Source organism: Phyllostomus hastatus, unplaced genomic scaffold, assembly GCF_019186645.2.
Source record: "Phyllostomus hastatus isolate PE091 unplaced genomic scaffold, TTU_PhHast_1.1 phas_contig_551, whole genome shotgun sequence".
NCBI classification, from domain to species: Eukaryota; Metazoa; Chordata; class Mammalia; order Chiroptera; family Phyllostomidae; genus Phyllostomus; species Phyllostomus hastatus.
In genome coordinates, this window is record NW_025333909.1 from 8,145,350 (window position 1) to 8,158,356 (window position 13,007).

At 36.8% G+C, this 13,007-nt stretch overlaps 1 protein-coding gene across 1 annotated transcript in view; it reads right to left on the reverse strand.

Moving 5' to 3' along the window:
• HDX (highly divergent homeobox) overlaps nt 1–10,284 on the reverse strand; it is a 93,028-nt gene extending 82,744 nt beyond the window's left edge. The window contains exon 1 of the mRNA XM_045847506.1: nt 10,161–10,284. The gene's annotated coding sequence lies outside the window, so the exon portion shown is untranslated. The remainder of the gene's footprint in view (nt 1–10,160) is intronic.
• Between the last annotated feature and the right edge of the window lie 2,723 nt (nt 10,285–13,007).

Below are 13,007 nucleotides of genomic sequence, written 5' to 3' on the forward strand. Positions count from 1 at the left end.
AGTGAGATGGGCACAAACTGCAAGACAATTTTATGTACACATTCTTCATGTAAATATATTAAAAGATATACAGCTCTAGGGACAATATCTCTACTACATGTTTAATGTATAAATTCAAAGAGGATCAATGTTTAAAAAAGCATTATCAACAACACTAAAAAATTAAAAGAGCATTATCAAGTAAATATGCTAGATCTATGATTATTTATTTCATCAACCATAATTTATTAACTTTTATTGATACTTGCTTTTATCACAAAGTGGTAATATTTTAAAATAATACAATACCTTTAAACTGTAAATACCTTATCATACACTTATATACCAAGATTCAGGCTATAACAAATTTTTTAAATATCAATTTCAAACAGATAATCAGTTGAACAAAAGAAGCATAAACAGAGTCTCAGATGGATAATTGAGTTCCTGTTGTCTTAGCTTTCATACACGCATACAGAATACGTGGCAACTAATGACCAATGACATAGCATCTACTGATAAGCTAAATAGTACCTTGATCCATACACATCTGCTGAATAAATTGTGTAGCTTTTTATGTTTCTAGCCCTAAGCAAATTGTGCCAGTAAATTACTTCTGCCTTTAACAAGATAACGAAAATGTTTCCATTGCCACAAGCATTTACCACTAACATCATGCAATTCACAGTCTAAGTTAATACCTTTCAAATATAGGCTGCATTTTAATTTACTATTGAAGAAAGCTCTGCAAAATTCATTATAGCCACATATTGAAAGATATTGTTAGTAAGTTATTCATTATATCAAAATTATATGTCTCTTGGATTTCTCTGTACTGTGAATTTATCCTTATTAGTTCTCTCTTAACCTTTTTTCATCATCCACATAATTCCATTTTACCCTATTCTACATCTTCTCTCGCCCTACTCCCAGCAAGAATTTTGATTGGTAATTAAATTTTGTGATAACAGTATGGTGGTTACTAAGGGGAAGGGTATGGGGTATGGGAAGGTTGAAGAGGGTAGAAGGGATCAAATATATAGTGACGGAAAGAAACTAAACTTTGGGTGGTGAGCCCACAATGCAATATACAGGCAATGTATTATAGAATTGTACACTTGCAACATATAATCTTATTCACTAATCTCACTCCAATAAACTGAACTTTAAAATTTTTGTTCTAAAGAAGTTAAAACCCTATTTCTTCAGTTAGGCTCGATATTATTTTAGTGTTTTGTATATCAGATTTACACTGTATATATTAGACTTAAGGGTAGTTTTACCTAGAAGCAAAGAGGTGGAATATTTCTTTCTTTTATTCTTTCCACTCCTGCTATTACTTCAAAAGCCTACAAAACTTCGGGGGAAAGTATACATCCCGTTCTTTGGGGGTTAGAGCAAGATTCCACAAAGCACACCATCTAGTGATAAGTAGGTAACAGTATACAAATGTACACATATGTAGTATTGAAACAATCAATATACAAAGGAAGTAGTGGAAGCATAAATTTATCCCCACAAATACCTTTAACAGACTAAGAAACTGCTTGAAGACTTAAAAGTCTCATCAAGCACAACCCAAATATGATAGCCACAGTAAAGCCCCTTCTTCTGTCTTCCTTTGAAAGAAGAAAACAGAAACAAAATCATTCCTATACAGCCAAAACAATGTTTTTAGGTCTCGGTTTGACAAACTCTGCCTTAGGGTACTCAGTTAATGCTGTAATATGTCTTTAACCAACTATACTTTAATAGTTTTTTTTTTAAAGAGAGAGATGTTTTGTCTTTATATCTGGTGGAAAAGCTCTGTCTTTGGAAACCCAGGTGTCTGCAGACATCAGTGTGAGAGACACTGGCCTATATTATGTTAAGCTTATGACATTAACATAGAAAATACATGTTATTGCCAAATCATATACATGTTTATTTGAAGAGTGGGGTTAATACTGACCCCCAATGCTTTTATTATCACTAATTTCTCCTGCCTTGTCATATTTTTCATGTGGATATGAGACACAAAGGGAGAAATGGTTACTCAACTAACATGCTCCTGGGTAATTCATCACAATAGTACTTCTTGGTGTTAAGCAAACCAGATTTGAGCACACAGGATATATAATCCAGAGTTTAATCATGACCATATTCAGCAATTGTTACTATTTTACTGCTACTATTTAAATCAAGTAACCTAATAACCATTTGCAAAAAGATTCTCAAAGCTACTTGAACACTACAGATTCACCGGTGAACTGTGAGAACACATATTGCTCCAATATACTTTACAGTAGTGAGAAAGCAGAGAAAAGTATTTTGCTAAATAATCCTTTCCTTTCCAAGTCATAGGTTTCAAAAGCTGCCAATACATAGATGTATCACCATAGATATTTTGACAACTTACTCATTTAAATTTATATATTAAGCATATATCACATTCATAGCATCATTAATACACGATGTTCTGAACATAAGTCTTAAACCAGTTTCAAAGGGGTCAAAGAGAGTCAAAAGAACAAAGTTGTTTCTCAGTAATATCTATATCACTTGGCTTTAAAATTAAAGGTTAAAAAGTGGGCAATTAATGACAGGGACAGTAGTTATTATGATATAGCTTCTTGAAAAAGAGCTTAACACAATTTTGACAGATTTACCTGCACTTAATGCTTTTTTATTTTTCAATTAAACTTCACATTCAATATGATTTTCGTATTGGTTTCAGGTGTACAGCATAATGGTTAGACAATCATGTACTTTACAAACTGGTGCTCCCTCCCTGATATTTCCAGTACCCACCTTGCACCAAATATAGTCACTATAATATTATCTCCTTTATTCTCCATGCTGTTCTCTACATCCTCATGACTATTTTGTGATTACCAGTTGGTACTTCTAAATCCTTTCACCTGTATCAACCTTCATTTTATTAAAGAATGATTTAATAATGTATTATAAATTTTAATTGAATAATAGAATTTTTAAAGTCAACATATCCCTAGAAATTATAAAGATTGTGTGCTCATTTCACAGTTGAACAAACTGAGGGCTAGATAATTGAAGTAAAGTGTTTCAAAACTTGTTTTATGAAAAATGTCTAATATTTATACAGTAAACTCTTTAATGTCGAATTCCCTTTGTCCAACACCTAACACATTATAGAACACAAACTTACTAAATAAGTGCTTTTGAAAATGATTATACTTAGATATCAACTAAAGGACAACCTTGACTGTGTTCCTTTGCTAGGGCTGCTATAACAAAGTACCACAAACTGAGTGACTTAAACAGAAATTTATTCTCTCATAATTCTGAAGAAGTCTGGACTCAAAGTGTTGGTAGGGTTGGTTCTTTCTGAGGACAGTGAGGGAAAGATTTGTTCTAGGCCTCCTTTCTTGGCTTGTAAATGGCTACCTTCATGGTCATATCCTTGTATGTGTGTCTGTATCCAAATTTCCTCTATTAATAAGACACTAGATATATTGGATTAGGAGCATACTCTGCTCCAGTATGACCTATCTTAATTTAACTGATTACATCTACAATGACCCTATTTGAAAATAAAGTTACTTTCTAAGATACTGGGGGTTTGGACTTCAGCAAAATAATTTGGGGAGCACAATTCAACTCATACAACTGACAAATTGCTTATTCCAGTAACAAGATTATAGACTGACTTTATTAGCCAAAAAGGCCATGAATTCCTGTGCTCCCCTCTCCCATACTCCCCACCCCGTGATATTCAAATTCCTGGAACCTGCAAATATTTTAGTTTTCACAGCAAAAGTGAATTAAATTTGCAAGAGGAATTAAGGTGTCTAACTAGCTGACCTTAAAATAAAGAAATAATCTTAGATTATTTGAGTGTACCCATGTTACCATAAGGATCCTTAAATGTGGATGACAGAGGCAGAAGATTAAGTGTCAGAATGGGTATGATGTGGAAAAGATCTGATCAGCCATTGCTAGCTTTGAAGGTGGAAGGCAGCTGTAAGCCAAGGAATGTGGATAGCCTCTACAAGCTGGAAAAAAATGTAGTGAAACAGATTCCTTCCTAGAGCCTTGACAAAGGGAAGCCCTACTGACATTTTGATTTTAACCCAATGAGACCAATTTCAGACCTCTAACCACCAGAACTATAAGATAATACATGAATTGTATCAACCCACTATGTTTGTGCTAATTTCTTACAGCAACAAATAGAAAACTAATACAGCTCCTCTTGAAGTTATTAGGGACAGTGAGTTCAATCCATATATACTCTTCCTTAAGACTCTGTTGGCAAGTCAAATAGAATAAATATCATTTTAATGGTAAGGCAATTACTATCACCAAAAATAAGTGAATTCACTCACAATTTTAACAATTTTACCCATCATATAGCTGTAGCTATCAATTCTATAATGTTGACTCCAGAATGGAGCAACACTGATATATATTAGCCATGCAATACTTTGGTTACATATTTCTTTATACATATGAAAATTGACAAGAGGAAATTCAGAGGTTTTTTTCTATGACTGCCAGCTCTTAAAACTCGAAGTTGTGCAAAGAGTCAAACTAAATTGGTACTTTTCACATAATCAATGCTAAGTTCAAAAAGGGGGGCAGAAGCATAAAGTGGAGTAAAAGTAGCCACTTGAACAAATGGTGTTGAGAGATCTGGACAGCTAAATGTAAAACAATGAAACTTGACCACCAACATATGTGACACACAAAGATAAACTCAAGATGGATAAAAGACTTAAATAAAGCCCTGGGTGGTATAGCTCAGTGGATTGAGTGTCAGTCTGCAAAACAAAAGGTTGCTGGTTCAATTCCCAGTCAAAGCACATGCCTGGGTTGAGGACCAGGTCCCCACTGCAGGGCGTGTGACAGGCAAACCACACATTGATATTTCTCTCCCTCTCTTTCTCCATCCCCTCCCCTCTCTCTAAACATAAATAAATAAAATCTTTTTTAAAAACTTAAATATAGGCCCTGGCTGGCATAGCTCAGTGGATTGAGTGTGGGCTGCGAACCAAAGTGTCGCAGGTTCGATTCCCAGTCAGGGTACATGCCTGGGTTGCAGGCCATGACCCCCAGCAAACACACATTGATGTTTCTCTCTCTCTTTCTCTCTCTCTCTCTCTCTCTCTCTCTCTCTCTCTCTCTCTCTCTCTCTCTCTCTCTCTCTCCCTTCCTCTCTTCCCTCTCTATAAATAAATAAATAAAATCTTTAAAAAAAAAACCTTAAATATAAGTTGCAACATCATAAAAGTCCTGGAGGAGAACACAGCAGGCAAATCTCAGATATTCCACACAGCAATATTTTCAGATATTTCCCCTAGAGCAAGGGACATAAAGGAAAAAATAAACAAATGGGACTCATCAAAATAAAAAAAAACTTCTTCATGGCTAAAGAAAACATCAGCAAAATGAAAAGGGAACCAACTGTATGGGAAATATTTGCCAATAATACCTCAGACAAAGTTTTGATCTCCAAAATATATAAAAAACTCACATGACTCCACTCCAGAAAGACAAACAATCCAATTTAAAAATGGGGAGGACCTTAACAGACACTTTTCCAAGGAAAACATACAGTGTCCAGAGACATATGAAAGGATGCTCAGCATCACTAGCCACCAGAGAGATGCAAATTAAAACCACAATGAGATACCACTTCACCTAGGTTAGAATGGCCATCATAAACAAATCAACAAACAACAAGTGCTGGAGAGGTTGTGGAGAAAAGAAAACCCTAGTACACTGTTGGTGGGAATGCAGACTGGTGCAGCTACTGTGGAAAACAGTATGGAATTTCCTCAGGAAACTAAAAATGCAACTGCCTTTTGATCCGGTAATTTCACTGCTGGGATTATACCCTAAGAATCCTGAAACACCAATTCAAAAGATTCTATCCATGCCAATGTTCATAGCAGCACAATTTACAATAGCCAAGTGCTTGAAGCAACCTAAGTGCCCACCAGTAAATGAGTGGATCGAAAAACTGGTACATTTACATGATGGAACACTATGCAGCAGAAAGAAAGAGGGAGCTCCTACACTTTGCAACAGCATGGATGGAGCTGGAAAGCGTTATGCTAAGCGAAATAAGCCAGGTGGTAAAAGAAGAATACCATATGATCTCACCTATAAGTGAACCTAATGAACAAAACAAACCAGCAAGCAAATAGAACCAGAGACATTGAAATAAAGAACAAATGGACAGTGACCAGAGGGGAGGTGGGAGGGGATAATGATGGTGGAAAGGGGGAAGGGTTATTAGGAACATCTATAAAGGACACATGGACAAAGTCTTAAGGGGGTAGGATTAAGGGTGGGGGTGGGAAGGTTGAGGGGAGTGGTGTGGGTAAATGGAGACAAGTTTACTAGTATAACAATAGAGAAAAAAGAAAAAGAAAACGTTTCTCTTTACATTAAGTAGTACTAGCTAGGAAAAGAAAAAAAATTTAAATTGACCTTTAGCATCTTTTAAGCATTCACTGATGATAAAAGTGAGCCTATAGAGTCTAAATAAAATTCTTGACTGTTAAGTTTATTAATTTACATAAATATTAAAAATAACTTCATGTTTTCTTAGAATAGTGGAGATGAGTCAAGTGTGAGGAGATTTCAGCACAACACATGCTTAGTCTATGAAGGGCAGATCTATTTGGAGAATGGGTGTCAGATAATTACTTTCCTAAATGGCATAGCTATTTCATACTGAAAACATACCATTGGTAGACTAAGCTAACCAAATAACAAAGTATAATATATGAAGAAATATATTAAAACAATATATTAGTGTAGTACAAAACTTATAATTTATTTGTTCACAAAACAATCAAGAAACACTTTCACCATTACTTGGTACTTGACAATAGAAATGAATAGTGTATGGGTCTGTCTTCATGCCTTCTGCCAGTAAAGCCAGAGGAGGTCAATGCATTGATACCTTTCTCCTAAATGACAGCTTTTCTATTAAAAATTTCTCTTCACTGAGAGAAAAAAGAAAATGTCATAGGCATCAGAGACTCAGAAAGAGAGAAGTTAGGGAGAAACAGACACACACTTTTTAAAAACTATAAAGAGGAACCTCATTCTAGCTCTACAACCTATAACCTAATAGTTAAGAGTGCAAACTCTGCTTTAAAGTCTTGTATCTACCACTCACTACTTGAGTGACCTTGAGCAAGCACCATGAACAAATGGTTGTCTACATGAGAAAAGTGCCTGCCTGGGGCATAAATGTAACATGTTTGCATGGCTGTTGTTAAGAACCTTTAAAAAATTGCCCCCAACTCCAAATAAAATGAGATTAAGAAAATGTTTTCTGAAAATTTTGCCTCTCTGACAAATAATATGTTTAAAGATTCTAAGGATCAACCCAATTGACATAAGTCTAGTTCTAATACAACAGAAGACCAAGAAGGTATGACAGATGCTCTTGTAGATTTCTTTACAGATGTAAAGTATACAGTATAATTTTATGTATTCATTTACCATGTACCTAGATCTCTGGTTAATCCAGACAATTTTGCTACTAGTTGGCATAAGGATGACTCCATTTATTTGTGAAGGCAGGTTTCAGTTTGGAAAGGTCTCAGGGTGTCAGTGACAGCTTCTGAATTTATTTAACCTTACCAGCTCCCTCCTTATGTAAAATATATCCCTCTAAATTTTTTACTATTTACTTCCAAACCAGTATGCCTAGATATAATGTACTCAGTGGAATTATATTAACACATACTCGATTTCATATTTAGAAAAATGGCTCCACTGCAAAATCAAAATTAACAACTCAAATGTCTTTATCTTGTTGGCAATAACATGACACAAAAATATAATTGCCTCTGGAAGTACAATACAATTTTAAAAGCATTATTAAATAATGTTTAAAACACATTTTATATACAATTTCATGCCATTTTTTAAGCAAGACTGAAAGGGTGTGTTTTAATAAAATACGTAAGAAGAAATGTAAATATACAACATTTGGTCAAGATTAGAAATGACTGATTTTGTAGAAATAGTATGGTGTTCATGGGAACCATTATGGGGTTTGGAGAGGGTAGGGGGAGGGGTGGGGGGAAAATACAGACAACTGTAATTGAACAACAATAAAATAATTTAAATTAAAAAACACATGCAACATGTACATAAGAACAATATAAGGCAAGCTATAAGAAAGTGAGAAATATAACAAATGATGTAACAGTTCTAGCAATGTTGAACTTAACAAGGATTGGGTTAGGCTTGGAAGGCACTTATGGAGAGGTGTAACTTGAGTTAAGCTTCCAAAGTGAGTAAAATATGAATAAGCAGAAGAGAGGGCAATTTAGGTGAGAGAAGTGGTATTGATGTAACTAGCAGAGTTCTGGAGGTAGATTGTTCAGGGGGCATTAAGAAAAGTCATGCAGTGAAGAATAAAGAAAAATAGGGAATCTCTGGTACAATGAAACCAGATTATGAAGCCATTTGCACTCCAAGTGTAACTGGGCTTGGAACAATAGATTATAGAGAGCCAAGAATATTTTGGAAGAAAAATGACTTGATGAAAACAGTGTTCACGGACCATCAGCCTGATAGGATGAATTAGGGATTTGGGGCACAAAGGAAGGCTGACTAAGAAGCTCGTGAAGTGACTGGATGGGTGGTGATGAGATTTTAGTTGCAGGATAAGAGAAAAATGGTGGGAGAAGGCAGCCCTGACTGGTGTGGCTCAGTGGATTGGGCGCAGGCCTGCAAACCAAAGGGTCTCTGGTTGGATTCCCAGTGAGGGCACATGCCTGGGTTGCAGACCAGGTCCTCAGTGGGGGGCCCTCAAAGAGCAACATCCTCTCTCTTTCTTCTCCCTCTCCAACTCTCTCGAAAAATAAATACACAAAATCTTTTTTAAAAAACTATTTTAAAAGAGAGAGAAAAACGGTAGGAGAAGGGCTTCAAGTGAAAATTTACCAAGACTTGATAATCCATTAACTATGATGAGAAATGGAGAAAAATCCAGTTTTTGCTGTGAAATAGTCAAGACTTCATGATCAGGCAGTGAAGGACAATTAATAACACTACCATACAGTTTGTCCACCAAGGACAGGCAGGTTGTTTCTCACAGTTGGTAAGTTTTGTAGCCCCTCTCAATGAAGGAGAGCTGGAGAAGGTGTCTCAAAATAGGATTTGATTTTCGTGGTTCTACCAGAGACACAGAGGAAGAAGAAAGAAAGACATAGCAGCAAACCTGAAACAGAGACCAAGGCTGTCTAACAGACTATTCCAAAAAGAAAAAAAGACAAGAAAGAAAAATGTCTTACTTTGAATCTCCACAATGGACCTCACTCTGAGTATCTCCAAAGAGTTTAAGTTTCACAATCAGTGACTGGCACCCCACATCAGAGTTTTTCGATGACTAAAAGTGTTCTTTACTTAAATAATTAGTGCTTTTTTGTTTTCCAAATGGTTTCTCATCTCAGTAATTTCTATTCCACAAATACCTCTCCTGAGTTCTTTTAATTATTCCAAACCTGATATCTGTAGATTAAGAATTTTCCTTCTTAAACTCATCAGGCCCATTTTGGGTCTGGATATGCTCAGTAGGCCAGATTCAAAAGGAACTGACAGATCACTCTTCATCAACTGGGACTTGAAACATCACAGGGCAAACCCTTAACCCTTCCCAGATTCTTCCCAGACAGAGCTCAACCCCACCCCCTCCAAGAAACCGAAGAAGCGCCTGCGCATATTCCACGCCTATTCTCCTGGCCAAGAACTCCCCCCTCCAAGTTGTTAATGCGCAGGCGCAGCACCCTCAGTGCGTTTGAGTAGGGCTGTGAGAAATCTACTGTCCAGTGAAATCTAGAAGTGGTAGAATTCATCCCCCTCTCCCAGCACTCCTTTCTTCCGAGGCACAGGCGCCACTTCCTCCTATTCCAGGGCCAGAAGCGAGTCCCTAAAGTCGCCTTATCTCAGAGCAAGGTCCTTCGCTTTCTGGCATTGCTCACTGTATCGCTATCTTCAGCTAATTTCTACCCTCAAGCTGCCGCCAGCCTTCGCGGGGGTAGAGGCAGTTGGCTCCCCCAAAGCTGCACCAGTTTGTTGGCAGCCTCTTTAGGCCTCTGAAGCTACGGGGTGCCCACTGGGCAGAACATTAACTAGGTCCCTTTTTCGCCTTCCTTCGCCCTTCACACCCACCCTGTCTGGGTGCTTACCTCGGGTGTGGTGAGGTCACGGGAGGGATCAGAGGATCCCAGATCAAGCCACTGTTGGGCCCGGAGAATTCAGCAAGATTTTTCCTGGGTCTCCACTGCCTCCTCAGACAATGAAATCAGCGTGTCCGATCATCAATTCTCATCATGATCGTGACGTCACGAAAGACAGCGGCCAATGGGAGCCCGAGATCAGCTCTGGACAGTCCCTGGCCTCAGCCCAGAACACAAGAGTAGGGGGAGGAGGGGAAGGGGAGTTAGCTGCTTGCTTTGGGGCTGCCTCTTCCCCACACATCTGAGCTGCGTTCAAGGCCAGGCCTCTCCGTATGCCTCTGTTCCTGAATGGCTGTAAACGCCCAGCATCCCTGGAGTAATTATATGCCAGCCATATGAGCAGGTGTTGCCTTGTTTTCCAATTCGGGATTCACTTTCAGCAGAATTGTAGAAAGCTGCTAGAATCAAATGATCACATACAAAAATACAGTCTGTTGTGGTCAATGTCCAATTGACAGTGTTACTCAAGTCAAGAGTGCGTTCATCGCGAGCTTTTGAATTTGTCAATAAGGGACGGTGTATGATTTTATGTGACCTGTTTGTTGGCTATAAATTAAAATGATGGGTTCTGGTCATCTAACCTCGATCTCTATTCCAGAAGTTACTTGAGTGATCGCCATTACACAATTACAGAAAAATCGTCAAGCCACATGTTATATCATTTAACACTCACTTGATATACTCCCAAAATTTGTTGGATGCCATGAGAAATGTAGAAATTATTGGTCCTCTGTCATTATACAACTTGCATCATTTGGAAGATAAAGATAAGTCTACATTAAGCATTCAAAACAATAAAATAAAGTACATGATAATGTGTTCAGCCATGAACTACAGAGAAGTGCTACATCATTTAATAACTGAAAACATTAGTGAGGTGATGGTAGCTGGAGAAGCATTCTATGCTGTAGTTGAAATTTGAAATGGTCTTGAATGGTAGCTAAGAGAGGATGAAAAGCATTGTCATAAAGGGGAAGGAATAAGCAAAAGTAAAAAAAGTACAGATATGTATGATGTGAGGAGGTCCATGATGAAATCCGCCTGACAGATAGAGGGTGTATGTTGAGGACTAGTGGGGAATACAATAGGCTGATAATAAAAGCCTTTAAGTAGGCAGAGAACTTTGATGTTAGTAAAAACTGCCAAAGGTCCTAAAAGCAGGGTTCCTCAACCCTCTACTGTCAGATGATCAGTTTGCATCATTTTTTAAAATGAAAAGTTACATCATACCCAGGTCCAGAATATCCAGTGTCTTCTATTCACATATACTATAAAATGCAAAGTTCTTACCATAGCCATAAGGTCCTGAATGATCTGACTTTTGCCATCTTTCTGGCATCACCTTCTACCATTCACTCACTTTCCAATCATACTGGCCTTCTCTCCACTTCTCAAACAAGTTAAGCTCATGACCACATCAGGGCCCTTTCACTGTTGCTCCATCTTCGAATGACTAAGTTCACGCTTGAATCAAATCTGATCAAATGTAACCTTTTTAAAATTGTTATATTTAAAAACATTTAAATGTTAATTTTAAAGAGGTTATGTAACTTCCTTAAAAGTAACCGTTTTACATTTACTGACTTGCAAATATTGTACCATCCTTGCATTCCTGGGATGAACCTCACTTGATCATGGTGTGTGATCTTTTTCATGTGTTGCTGGACGCAGTTTGCCAGCATTTTGTTGAGGATTTTAGCATTTATGTTCATCAGTGATATTAGCCTGTAGTTTTCTTTCTTCATGGTGTCTTTATCTGTTTTGGGATTAGGATGATGCTGGCCTCATAAAAAGAGTTTGGGAGTCTTCCTTCTTCTTGGATTTTTTGGAATACTTTGATAATGATAGGGGTTAGTTCATTAAAAGTGTTGTAAAATTACCCCTTTACACCATCCAGTCCAGGGCTTTTGTGTGCTGGGAGTTTTTTGATTACTTCTTTCAATTTCACTAGCTGATATTGATCTATTCAGACTTTCTGCTTCTTCTTGACTCAGTTTTGGAGAATTATGTGTTTCTGGAAATTTGTCCATTTCACCCAAGTTTTCAAATATCTTGGCATGTAGTTGTGCTTAGTAATTTCTTACAATCCTTTGTCTTTCTTTGTATTGTCATTTCTTCTATTTCATTTCTGGTATTATTTATTTGGGTCCTCTCTCTTTTTTTCTTGATTAGTCTGGTTTATGGCTTGTTAATTTTGTTTATCTTTTCAAAGAACTAGTTCCTGGATTTACTGATCCTTTGAATTGTGCTTTTATTCTCTATTTCATTTAATTCTACTCTGATCTTGATTATTTCCTCCCTTCTACTCACTTTAGGCTTTGTTTGTTGTTCTTTTTCAAGTTCCTTGAAGTGTAAAGTTAGATTGTTTATTTGATTTTTCTTTCTTTCTTTCTTTCTTTCTTTCTTTTCTTTCTTTCTTTTTCTTTCTTTCTTTTTCTTTTTTTCTTTTTTTTTGAAATAGGCCTATAATGGTATGAATTTCCCTTTTAGGATTGCTTTCCCTGTATCCCACAGATTTTGGATTGTTGTGCTCTCATTTTCATTTGTTTCAAGGTATCTTTTTGTTCATCCTTGATCTCATTGTTGACCCATTTATTGTTTAATAACATGTTATTTAGCTGCCATGTCTTTGTGTATTTTTCAGTGTTCTTCTGGTGATTGATTTCTAGTTTCATACCATTGTGGTCAGAGAAAATGCTTGATATTATTTCAATCTTCTTAAATTTATTGAGACTTGTTTTGTGTCCTAACATGTGGTCTGTCCTAAGAAATGTTCCATGTGTGTTTAAAAAGTAT